Genomic DNA, 12,704 nt, shown 5'->3' with positions numbered 1-12,704 from the left:
AGTCTATGCTGGTGCCTGAGCTGGTGAAGAAGTGCATAGTGAAGGAGGATGTCTGAGGGTCAGTGGGAGAGAGAGAGACAGTCAACAGAGCAGACTGGTGAGCCAAACATTAAGAGATTTCTGCTTCGGACACTTGAAAAAAAAGGGGAGAGAGATGGCCAGCAGTTCCAAAGGCTGCTACTCTGAGGGAGGTCAAACATTTTTGCTCTTTCCTTACCCTTGCAAAGAAGCTGGCTATTATGCCTCAATCTGTTTTGGGGTCTGGGTGATCTTCTTCTACCAGAGCCTCCTTCCCACAGGCTCCCTTCAGCCCCCTGCCTTGCAGCCGAAGTCCTTGTATGGAAGTGAGGACCCAGTGGGCTGGCTGAGAGGTGAAGGGCTAGGGGCTGCTCTCCGACTCAGAGGCCAGGGCATCTACTTTTGCAAACAGCCCACCCCCACAACTAGCTGGTTCCTGTTATCCCTCCCCTCTGTGCTCTTGGTGCCTGCTCTCTTCTAGGGATGACCCCCAGCCCCTTGAGGTGGGCTGGGTGGGGCTTACCGGTGGGTGAGCAGAGCTGGGCTGGGCAGGGCTGCAGGTGTGTCTGGGGAGCGGGCAGCCGAAAGGTGTTCCAGAGGTGTGCGAAAGGGCTCTGCTCAAATAGTACAGGGAGGCGTTTATAAATAACTTTACCTCAGGGCTACGGGTTGAGCCTGGGCTTCTGATTGGCTTGCAGGGGAAGTGGTTTTGAACACTACACCATAGCTAAGCCCGAGGAGATAGGAAAAAGAGATAAGGGGAAAAAGTCCCAAATGAACAGCCCTTTTTTTGTTTTACCTGGGGAGCAGGGCTGTTTGATGGGAGCTTGGCACTTCCTAAATCCACCCCGAAGACAATAGGTCACATTCAGTGGGGCCCCTGCCTCACAGGCTCCCCCAAGGCGGCCGGCAGTGAGGCAGAGGAGGGGGATGAGGCAGACTCCTTTCTGAGCTTGCTGTCCTGCTGCTTTTGGGGCTGGAGGGTCAGGCCAAATAGCCTCATGGACAATGGGCCCCATTGAGGCGGCCAGGAGGGGTGGGGGTCCTGGAACTGCTTCCTTTGAAGGTTGGAGAGCTGGGGTGGGCGGGGACAGAGGGCCTCTGAACACCCCTGGGGAAGGGGACCAGCCCCGTCTGGGAGGCACTGAGGGCCAGTGGGAGGTTTGGGGCTGTGTTGGTTTCCGGTTCTCTCCCTGACCTTAAGTCACTTGTAAGCTCTGTGCTTTGGTCTATTCATAGGAGCAATGGGGAAATTATTCATTGTCCTCCTAACTTCCCAGCTAGGAAGTGGTGGTTTGGGATCTGGTCAAGGAGCTCAAGAAACTGGACTTACAGCTATTATATATAAGGTGACCTTAAGGCTAGCAAACCCCCGATTCCCAGGCCTCAGCCACGTCCAGGAATTAGTGTCTATCAATGTCCGCCTGGGTTGTGGCTCTGCTCAGGCTGCTGCCTGCCTTCTGGGTTAGAGCTGCCCACTCCACAACCATCGACCACTTTGGAAGAACCTTGGAAAGCAGCTCTGGAGACTGGTGTGGGTGGGTGGGTGGGGGAGTTTTTCAACATATCTCCTTGGGAGGGGGTGAGTCCTCACCTGATGCCAGGCCCCCCTTCCTTCTCGACATCTGTGGTAGCACTGCCCCTGCCCTGAATTGTGCCCCCTACCTCTCCAGAAGGAAACAGGGTCTCCAAAGAGGGTTGGGGTTGGAATCAGTACAGAGGGTTTCAGTAAGGCACCCCTGGTAGTTTCAGTGAAAGTCCCCCTGGGGAGGTGGAAGGAATTAGCTACAGCACTTAATAAGGACCCAGTAAATATTTGTTGATGAAGGAAAGAATGAATTATCTGCATACCCAACCCAAGGGACGGTTTGCAGCTGGATTGCTTATGGGGACTTGGGAAGCACCCTAGTTCACTCAGAGTTGTCAGCCTAGACTTAACTGAAAAGTCCAGAATGCAAGTTACCTAAGCTTGCCCTGCCACCCTCTGAGCCAAGGATGTGTGCTAGATGCTTCCTCAGGGAGCTTCTCCCCAGGCCCCTGCACTGGCTTTAGCGGCCCTGTTACCTGTTTTTTCCCATGGCAGTGCTACCTGCTTCACCATTCTAACACTGATCACACATATGGTAGTTACATGTTCAATTATCGGCCTTTCTCGCAAGACAGTGAACTCTATGATGTCTGTCTTGTTCGCTTTTGGATCCCTGGCACCTAGCCCAGTGCCCAACACTCGGTGGGAGTTCAATATACGGTTATGGAATGGATGAGTGATTGTGGCGATGGAGTATTTCAACACAGCAGAGCCACAGGGCAAGAATTTGTCGATGTGTCTCTGGCGTTGTCCGGTGGTGTGGGTAGGCTGACCTGTTCCAAACTTTGCCCGTGCAATTCCTAGAAAGCAGATGAGTCACTGGGCTCTCCCTATAGAGGGTGAGGGTGGCCTTCAAGATCAAACAAATAAGTCCCCTTGCTGGGATACCTTGTTGGCCCAGGGAGTCTTCAGGCTGTAATTTGGTTCCTTCAGGGCAGAGAATGCACGGTCCAGCTGAGGGGAGCATTTAGGGCTGCCTGCAGGTACATTTCTCACTTTTAGGTATTCCAGGGGCATTGTGGTCTATCAGTTGGTCTAGTGTGAGCTTTGTTAGTGTGACTCCATCTCCCCTGAGCTGACTGACTGTAATAACAGTTGATTTACAGGGGGCTTTCACTAAGTTATTTGGTTCACTTCTCATAACAACCAAATAAAGTAGACATCCTCATCCTCATTTTTCAGATGAGGAAACTGAGGTTGACTGAAGTGAAATAATTTGTCTAGGGTCACAAAGATCTGGAGAAAAGAAACAGGAATCTAACTCAGGTAGTATGGCTTCAAAGCCTAGTCTTAGTCTATTATATCACTTTTTTAAAAATTCAGTTTTATGGGGATATAGTCACATACCACACAGTCATCGAAAGTGTACAATCAATTGTTCACAGTACCATCATATTATTATATCACTTTAATCTTTGAAACTGAAAACCTAAGGATGAGAGCCTACAAGACCCTACTTCTTAGACACTTTCAGCCTTCCTTTCAGGTCCATCTCTCAAGGTAACTGGGATGAAGTTCCTTGGGGCTTCCAGAACACTTTTTGGAGTTGGGAAACAGAGGAAAAGAGAGACAGAGGCTCACAAACACACAGAGAGGAGCAAAGGACACACCAAGATCCAAAGCAGTTTACAGTCACATAAAGAGTCATGCAAATAGTTATCTTGTTGAATCACTGTTGGCGATGAAAGCAGGTGGGCATCTACCCTCTCCCCCTGTATGGAGAGGTGTAGATTCTCCTTTGGCAAACCACTCCACCCACATCCCTAGGATTGAAAGCTGTATCATCCATGCACTCATTTAAAGGCAGGAGCTCCCGGATCCTATCTGGTATGGATATTGAGAAAAATACGACATAACCCCTGCCCTGTAAAGGTCTCACGGTCTGGTGGGGAAGACAGGAAAGTGAAGACTATTGTGATATGGAAACAGAGAGAACTATGGGAATTCAGAGGCAAGGCACCTGGCTCAGCCCTGAGCGGAGGGGAAGGAGGTCAGGGAAGACTTCCCAAGAGAGGGACCCAGAGGGATTGCAACAGCTGAGGCCTGGAGACCTCAGCCACCACCCCAGGGTGGAGCCAGGATGGGGGCTGCCCCTGGAAGCACTATTTCTGCAAGGGGTTTCCAGCTTGTTCCCAAGCCCTATCTGACTTCTGAATCCATTCAAGGGTCTCTGCTTTAAAGCTTATCCCTGGGTTCCCTCTGACCCAGAGCTCGGTCATCCTATCATCCTCCCTGACCCTGTTCGACACAGCACACCACACTGCATGTTCATGCACACGCACGCACATGTACTCACACTCACACACTCTCATGCCAAACAGGTTTTGGGGATTTACTGAGTTCTGCAGATAAACCTAAAGTATTTACAAAGTACCTTCTCAATAGACCTCACTTTGAGCTAGTCCAACTAAGGAACAACTGTTTTGCAGATGAGCAAACTGAGTCTAGACCCTGAAGAAAGAGACTAATTATTCTGCCTCTGTCCTTATCTATACCCTGGGCCTTCTGGCCTCATCTACACCTGCTGGCTTCCTGTGCGTGTCCTGTGCAGGGCCTGTGCCGAGGGTGAGGGTGGGGTCATGTCTTGGGCAGTGCAGTCCAGTGACTTAAGCAAACACCTCAAGGCTGAAGACAGACATGTCTTCACCACCCTGCCCTGCAGTGATAGGATCTGACCTGGTCCTGTTACTGCAGGTTTCCCCAGACCTTGGGAACTAGCAGGGCTGCAGAGATAGCCGAGCAGAGCCATATTCTGGCCGCTTTCCCCAGGGAAGCCCAGGGGCTCAGTGCTCCTAGCTGTGAGCATCTTAGGAGATGGGAGGAGAGAGAACAAGTGGGAGGGGGGACAGTGAGGACAAGGTGGCAGGCTGGTCTCCTAACACCCAGAACTTGAGCTCCTGCCATGAGCCTGGCACTCTGCTGGGCTCTGGGGATACGAGATCAGATGAGAACCAAGATGCTAATGGGAGCAGGCAGCAGGGGAGGCAGAGCTTGGGGACAGTATGTTGGAAAGCCCCTTAGAGTGGACTCTGAGGTGTGGAGGGTACAGACAGCATCTGTCTGGAAAGAGTCAGATTGGAGTTGGCCAAGATCCCTCAGCATCTGAGGCCAGAAGAAAGGGAATGTTCCAGAACCACAGAATGGGGAGAAGAGGAAGGAGCTTTAGGGTTTATCTGGTTCACCTCCCTCATTTTACACTTCAGAAACCTGAGGCCCAGAATGGGAGAGGCAAGGTCCCTGTCCAAGGTCACCCAGACAGGCAAGGCAGAGAAGATGACTCAAGTCACCCTGGCCCTGGAGCATGAACCAAGCTCTCCTTCCACAGTGGGGCAGGAGGTCACTTGGGGACCTTCCCTCACTCCCCATTCTCAGTATCACTCAGTTGTTACCCAGGGAAACAAACCGTGCTCTCTGGAGGTGGGCATTCTCTGCCGCAGAGGGATGGCTCTGCTTGGCTGAGCTCTGGCCGACTTTGTTGAAGGAGACATTTGGGGGAATGGGTTCTGCAGTGTCGGGACCTGGGAGCCCAGGGGGGCACGGCTTATGGGTGGGGTGGTCCCACAGCCTCAGAAAGAGGAAACGATTCTGCTTGGAACCAGAAATCGGTAGAGTGGGTGGGGGTGTTGGAGGCAGTTTGCACTGCCCTGGGAATGCTGCGAATGGGGCTGGAGGTGGGTGGTGGGGGTTTCCAGGTTGTTCATGTTGACTGATGGGCCTCTTGACTGCAATTCTGACTTTGGGGCTTAAAGGCAAGTACGTATTAACTTGCGGTAGGGGCTACCTTTAAGGGGTGGGTGTAGAAGGCTGGGAGACCCAATTCATAGAGAACTGGGCCACTGAAGGAGGGAATTGATAAGTCCGGGTTCCAGGGTCTCACTCCATCTCCAGGGTCTAGATTGGGCAAGCAAGAGAATTAGACCAGTTGTCATTTTGTAACCTTGGAAAAGTCACTGGCAAAATGATGCCTTCCCATCTCCCCACTCCTGTTCCATGTTCCCCAGGAAAGAGTCCCAAACGGGAAGTATCTATCACCCACCACCCAGCCCAATCCAACCAACTCCTCCTCCCAAGCTTCCCCAACCACACAGAACTCTCCTCCCTTAGTGCTGGCAGCCACACTATCTGAATCCCACTATTGGCCCCAGGTGAGGTGTTCTAGGTCTTCTATCTTAGTTTTGTCTCCCCAACAGCTTCTTGAGGTCAGGGACTGCGCCACATGCACTTGAAAAGCTTTGGGATATAGTGGAAAGAACAAAGGCTTTAGGCTCCAGTCCTGATTCTGGGGTTTGCTAGTCATGTGACCTCAGGCAACGTGTTAACCTCTTGGAAGTTCAGTTTGTTCATCAGTAAAAGGGACACATGGCAACAAGGAATTGCTTTTGTAGAGTGAGTTCCTGTCCCTTGGGCACAAACCCATGCCCCACGGTTGACCGTGTACTGCATGGCCATTTTGCTTATCTCCGTCATCTTTCTGACACCCCACTCCATTCAGTCCTTCAGTCGCACCCCAGCCACATGGTACTCTTCTTCGTCCTGCACAAGGAATGGCCCTTCTCCCTTCTCCCTTCTCCCAGGGAGTCTGGAGTCTTGAGCTCCCACTTGTTGCTCTTTCCCAGGGAAGCAGCCAAGTAGCAGAATGGGTTAAGGAAGGCTTTCCTCCTAAGCTGCTCTAGAAGAGCAAATACATCATGGTATTACCTGCATCCAAGCTGGGTAACTCTGCCCCCCTCTGCCTCTTCTGCCTCTGGGGATACCAAGTGAGTGTCAGTGAGTGCGTCTGGGGTATGGGTACTGAGAAAAGCAAGGATGCTTTTCTGAAAGGGAGAGCCCTTGGGGCCTGCTGTCGTACACACTTTCTCTTGCTCCCTCTTCACCCCCACATGCTCCCTGATGGCCTCTGCCTGTGGTCCTTTTGCCCTGTCTTTTCCAGCTGGCCATCTGGTGGGTCAGGGTGAGCCCCCTCTCCTTAGATCCCTGAACCCTCCTGCCTGGGAAATAAGCCAGACTCTCTGGGCCCAGAGCCTGGGTGGACCCACACTAGGGTAGGCAGCCTTTGCAAGGACAGCCATGCAGCTGGGGCTTCCCTCAGTATGTGTTGGGGAGGCAGGAGCGGGGAGGAGGATGGGGCCAGCCTGGGTTTTTTTCCCAGGGACAGTGTTTGGGGGACAGATCTGGATTTTATCAGCACTCCCCCGAAGTAAACCTCCTGTTATCATTGTTTTATTGTCTAAATGCTCAGCCCTAGAGTAGAGGCAGGTGCCACTGTGGGCAGGGAACCGTGACTAAGCCAGGGCTTTAACCTGGGATGCACTCAGCGTCCCTCGTCCTGATCAGCCCTGACCAGCCTGTACTCCATCCTCCCTCAGGGAGGGGGATGTGCATGGGGTTCCCTCAGCAAGGAGGTCCCAGCGTGAAGGTGCAAGAGGGGACCAAAGATGGGGCTGCAGCTGGGACCTGGGTGGGGTCAGAGGCAGAGTGCAGGGAACAGGCCAGGCAAGCGGGTTCTGAGGAGGCTTTGGGGACGCCTCGGTCGGCTGGGGCTAGTTCCTGTCAGCCCTCCAAGGGCTGTGCGCTGGCCTGTGCCGCTCACAGAGCTGCATTGTTCCCTGGGAGCCTCTTGAGCATTTTGGCTTGTCTCATCCTCCTGGTACATTTGTTGGCTGCGATTCTCACTGAAGGCATCTTAAGGGGCAGGCAGGATGCCAGGCTTGCGGGCAGGACCCAGAGTGCTCCACCGAGCAGGGAGCTCAGAAGCAGCAGGGGCTTTTCAGCCTGGGATGTGACCATTTTGGGTTATTTGCCAAAGACAGCAGCAAATTTACCCGAGAAGTTCTGACGCTATCACGGGTTCTAGTGAGGAGGCTGAGAGCTCAGACTCTGCAGACAAAGCAACCTGGGGCTGAATCCTGACTCCTGCAGTCATAAGCTGTGTGATTACGGGCAACTTACTGAATTTCTCCAAGTCCTCGGTTTCCTCTTCTGCAAAATGGGGATAATAACCGCACCTACCTCAGAGTGATGTTGGGAAGATTAAGCAAGATAATGTATGAAAAGTACTTAGCCTGGGGTCTGGCCCTTCCACAATGAAGATGGCCCACCCCATCAACACTGTTCTTTCTTTTATGCCCCCTCCCCATCCAGCTTGGAATGTTCTCCCTTCCCTTCTCAGTTTTCCAAGTCCTTCAGCTCAAGCCACTTCTCTGTGAAGCCTGCCCTGCTCACTCTGGTTGTACCACTCTCCCATAGTATTTGTTGGTGGTACCTGCAGCTAGACATTTGACCATGTGCTATCAGAGATTTGGCTTTAATGGTTTATAATAGGCTACATTCCAAGAGCATGGGATTTGGATGTTTTGCTTCTTTTGTGTCCTTCACAGACCAAAACATATTAAGCACATTAACATGGGTGCTAACATGCCCATCCTGGCTCCTGCCCCAGGGAAATTAGAAGAACCGTAATTTATTGCAATTTCAGCCATGCTGTTTGTAAGCCCAAGGGTTCCAAAGAGGTATTTCAGTTGCAGCTGCACCCCACCAGCTGCTGTGGCCATATTATTGTGACTTACCCACATTTTGCCAGCTTCCTTCTGATTCTGACTCAGACACTTGTGTCTCCTCTCTGGCTGCAGCGTCTTGTGGTTACGCTTGGGACTCTCAGAGGCATCTCTGGGTAGGCTTTTCTGCTCCAAACTTGTTCTTGCTGCCTATGGTCCACTAGCCATGGGGAGAGGGCCCCTCTTGAGTGTGCCACTCTCCTGCTCTGGTGCTGCCTCCTGGAACTCTGACCTTCCAGGGGCCAACATCTCAGTGCATACCATGACCTAGCAGCCACACCATGCATCACACAAAAGTGGGGTGGTGGCTTCTCTCCCATCTATTGTGCCAACCCAGATGGTGCTGTGGTGCAGACCGCTAGCTGTCTACCCAAATCTACTCTACCATCTCTCCACTGGGACAGCATGATGGTTGGGTGCAGGGTGGCCAAGCCGGACTCTAGTTCCCAGCTCTGCTTACCACACACAGGCCATTGTGCCTGTGCCCTCGCCAGTAGAATGTAAGTGGAATGACGTGAGCCACTTCCAGTTCTGGGCCTTCAGATGTCGAGTGGGCCTCCTCCACTCTCTTTCTTCTCCCTGCTGGCTGGAACCTAGATGTGGCAGTGACTTGGCTTCTACCATGCCTGGTGACGATGGCCCGGCAAATGAAAAAGCCATGGGATGGAAGGAACCTGGGACTGTGAATGACCTCCTGAAGCCAAGGACTCTCCTGACCTGGACTTTGGGACTGTTCCATGGGAGAAAAACCCCTGTATTCTTTAAGCCACTGTATTTGGGGTGTCCTTGTAACAGGAGTTTAGTCTTTTTTTTTTTTTTTTTTTTTTTATTAAATTCAGTTTTATTGAAATACATTCACACACCATACAATCATCCATGGTATATAGTCCACTGTCCACAGTATGATAACATAGTTATGCGTTCATCACCACAGTCTATCTCTGAACATTTTCCTTACATCAGAAAGAACCAGAACAAGATAAAAAATAAAAGTGAAAAAAAACACCCAAATCATCCCCCCATCCCACCCCATTTGTCCTTTAGTTTTTATCCCCATTCCTCCACTCATCCATACACTAGATAAAGGGGGTGTGATCCACACGGTCTTCACAATCACATTGTCACCCCTTGTAATCCACATTATTATATAATTGTCTTCAGGAGTCCAGACTGCTGGGTTGGAGTTTGGTAGTTTCAGGTATTTACTTCTAGCTATTCCAATACATTAAAGCCTAAGAGGTGTTATCTATATAGTGCATAAGAATGTCCACCAGAGTGACCTCTCGACTCCATTTGGAATCTCTCAGCCACTGAAACTATTTCGTCTCATTTTGCATCCCCCTTTTGGTCAAGAAGATACTCTCAGTCCCACGATGCCGGGTCCACATTCATCCCCGGGAGTCATACTCTGCGTTGCCAGGGAGATTTACACCCCTGGGAGTCGGGTCCCACGTAGGGGGGAGGGCAGCGAGTTCACCTGTCGAGATGGCTCAGTTAGAGAGAGAGAGGGCCACATCTGAGCAACAAAGAGGTACTCAGGGGGAGACTCTTAGGCACCATTACATACAACTTTAGACTTTCCTTTGTGGTAATGAGCTTCATAAGGGCAAGTCCCATGCTTGAAGGCTCAGCACATCAAACTGCCAGTCCCAATGTTTGTGACAACATATGCTAGGGGATCAGCATCTTAAAGTTTAGAGATAGGCCTTACAATTCAGGGATAGAGTTAACTGCTGTAAGAGCTTACAATCTTGGAACTATTACAATTATTGTGTCCACGTTAGGCTATGTTCTAAGATTCAATTCTGAGTTTACACATTGTAGTTAGTCCATATTAGTGAGGCATCATCCCTCTCACCATGTTTTCTCCAACACTTTTACTCCTATATATATATTTTCCTACAATTTTATAAAGTTATATTCACATACCATACATTTATCCACAGTGTACAATCAGTTGTTCATGGTATCATCATAAAGTTGTACATTTATCACCACAATCAGCATTTGAACGTACTGATTACTACAAGAAAAATTGTTTTTTTTTAGCAATAAGAAAAAATGATAAAAAGAAAAATAACATGTCATACAAGACAATACACTACTAAGGACAGCAAATAACACCACTACCAAGAATCCCATATTACTCCCCTATATCCCCTTCTCATATACATTTAGCATTGGCGTATTGCCTTTGTTACATTTAATGGAGGTATATTACAATGTTACTGTTGACCATAGACTCCAGTTTGCTTTGATTATGTTTTTTCCTGAATACCATCCCTTTTTCAAATTTCTACATGGTTGACATTCATTTGCTTTCCCACATGCAAAAACATTTTTATATTTGTATATTTAGTAACAGTCATTGGCCACTCCAGTTTTTGCCACGTTATACAGTCCCAGTCTTTATCATCTATCTTTACCTCTGGTGTCATACATTCTCCTATCCCACCTCTTTCAGCTTTACTCGCAGACATCTATGTTCAGTGTACTTACAATACTGTGCTACCATCACACAGCATTATGCTATCTATTTCTGGATCTATGCAATCAATCCTAAACATTCTGTAGTCCTTCAGCATCAAATGGCTGATCTCTGCCCTCTTTCTATCTCCTGGTCACCTGTGTTGTCAGCTTTTAACTCCCAAAGTTTGTTCATTAATGTCTGTTCATATTAGTGAGACCATACAGAATCTGTCCTTTTGTTTCTGGCTAACTTCACTCAACATAATGTCCTCAAGGTTCATCCACATTATTACATGATCCATGTCTTTGTTCTGTCTTACAGCTGCATAATATTCCATCATGTGTATATACCACAGTTTGTTTATCCACTCGTCCTTTGATGGACATTTGGGCTGTTTCCATCTCTTGGCAATTGTGAATAATACTGCAATAAACATTGGTTTACAAATGTCTGTTTCTGTCTTAAGTTTCAGTTCCTCTGAGTATATACCCAGCAATGGAATAGCTGGGTCATATGGCAAATCTATATTTAGCTTCCTGAGGAACCTCCATACTGTCTTCCAGAGTGGCTGCACCATTCTACATTCCCACCAACAATGAATAAGTGTGCCTCTTTCTCCACATCCTCTCCAGCACTTGTCATTTTCTGTTTTTTGGATAATGGCCATTCTGGTAGGTGTGAGATGATATCTCATTGTGGTTTTGATTTGCATTTCCTTAATAGCCAGTGAAGTTGAGCATTTTTTCATATGCTTTTGAGCCATTTGTATTTCCTCTTCAGAAAAATGTCTGTTCATGTCTTTTGCCCATTTTTTTATTGGATTCTTTGTCTTTCTGTTATTGAGATGCAGGATTCCTTTATATATTCGGGATATTAAACCCTTATCTGATATGTGGTTTCCAAATATCATCTCCCATTGTGTAGGTTGCCTTTTTACTTTTTTGACAAAGTCCTTTGATGTACAAAAGTGTTTAATTTTGAGGAGATCCCATTTGTCTATTTGTTCTTTGGTTGCTCGTGCCTTGGGTGTGAGGTCAGGAGTTTAGTCTTTAACACACACATGAACCCCAAGTCCCTGGTGAGGCCAGGCCCTGAAGCTGCTGCGTGTAGTTCCCACCCTCTCTCTGCGGTTCCTGGGGCCTGGCTGGGGAAAGAGACCATAGGGGCCTGTTTCCCGGGTTCTCCTTCTCCGCTGCCAGGGATCTGATCTCCTCTTCCTCTCCTGTAAGTAGAGGCCTGGAGGTTCTCTGGTTCACCAGTGCATCAGACACACCCAGACCTTGGATTCCAGTTTCAGCTGGGACACCCAGCCCTGTGTGTCTCTAACAGCAGAATCTTTATAACTGACACCCCCAGTGTAAGGTGAGCCTACCTGGGTGAAGGCTCAGCCCTCCTGCTTGGCTCACCTCTGTCTCCTGCTTAGAGTGAGAAGAGAGGGGAATAGCTGGGGAGTCTTTAGGGTCAGGAAAGAACTTTGTGGATTGGTAACTTCTAGGTCTTATTGTCTCCCTGGAATGGCAAGCAGATAAGGGATGAAGTTGTGCTATTAACCGAGATCAGGAAAAAATAGTGCTTTAATAATTCCTTGTTTTTGTGGCGCACTCACAGTTTATACAGTGCTTTTGCAGACATTATCTCATCTCATCATCAGCAATGGCCCTGTGAGGTATTCAGGGGCCATTCACCCCCTTTTAAATATGTGGACTCTGAGGATCAGTTACCCATACCTAGGAGATGACCAAGCTTGGGTCAGATCTCAGGGTTCCTGACTTCTCATCTCGTGGTCTTATTTCTATACCCAGTCAAGCTGAAAAAATGATGTGTCTTGACTTATGCTTAGAAGTATTGAACATTGAGGATGGCATTGAGAAGGGGACATTGTACTGACTGTGGGTGAGCTAATTAATCAACCCAGGCCTCAGTTTCTTATTTTGTCTATGGAGAGGACATCCCTGCCATTCCCAGACCAAATGGAGGGGTTTTTTTTCTTCCCAAACACCCTGACCCCATTCCAATTCCTGTCCTCACCCAAGACTGCAAGGTAAATTGGCCCATGGGACTAGACCTGTCTCAT

The sequence above is a fragment of the Choloepus didactylus genome, chromosome 2 (genome assembly GCF_015220235.1).
Source record: "Choloepus didactylus isolate mChoDid1 chromosome 2, mChoDid1.pri, whole genome shotgun sequence".
Lineage (NCBI taxonomy): Eukaryota > Metazoa > Chordata > Mammalia > Pilosa > Megalonychidae > Choloepus > Choloepus didactylus.
Note: the sequence above shows the minus strand (reverse complement) of the source record.